The sequence below is a fragment of the Alligator sinensis genome, unplaced genomic scaffold (assembly GCF_000455745.1).
Source record: "Alligator sinensis unplaced genomic scaffold, ASM45574v1 scaffold107_3, whole genome shotgun sequence".
Classification (NCBI taxonomy): Eukaryota; Metazoa; Chordata; order Crocodylia; family Alligatoridae; genus Alligator; species Alligator sinensis.
This window is the reverse complement of record NW_005842578.1, coordinates 507,455-508,118: the sequence shown is the minus strand read 5'-3', so window position 1 is coordinate 508,118 and position 664 is coordinate 507,455.

The window sequence follows — 664 nt, the reverse complement described above, 5'->3', positions numbered from 1 at the left end:
CGAGCTGCGGCGTCACACGGCTGCCCGTGTGCGAGCCCTGAGCACCCCCCCAGCCAAGGCACGAGTGCTGCTTTCACGGTGGGGGTCCTCGCACGCCGCAGCACGGTAACGGGGGTGGTTGGCACAAGCAGGGCACTGATTCACCACACCCGCGAGCTCACCAGGACCGGGAGGGGCTGGCCCAATCGTGGCACTGATTGCCCGCAGCCGTGAGCTCACCAGGACGGGCGAGGGGACACTGAGGCACGACAGCACGGCCCTCCATCCCCGCCGCCTTACCCCATGCACCCTTGAATTACTTTACCCTTTGAATAGCCCCGGAAAGGGAGGGGCTCTGGGGGCAGCTCGTGTGGTTTCATGACGGGGCACCGCTGCCCTCTGCCCCCCACGCCAGGCCCCTCCCCCAGGGCTGCAGAGTGCAGGGAGGGGCAATAAAGAGGGGCAGATGGGGTCGGGGGGCAGTTGTAAATCAGGCCGAATCAGGATCGGGGCCCCGGTGCCAGGGGGGAGAGGGGGGGCTCACACGGTGGTCATGACCTTGAGGGAGCCGGAGCGGAAGCGCAGGATCTTCTTTTTGAGCGCGTGCGAGGCCTTAATCTTGACAAAGAGATTGGGGCGCCCGGGCCCCGGCGCCTGGGGCCACACCAGCCCCCCCCCGCTGCCC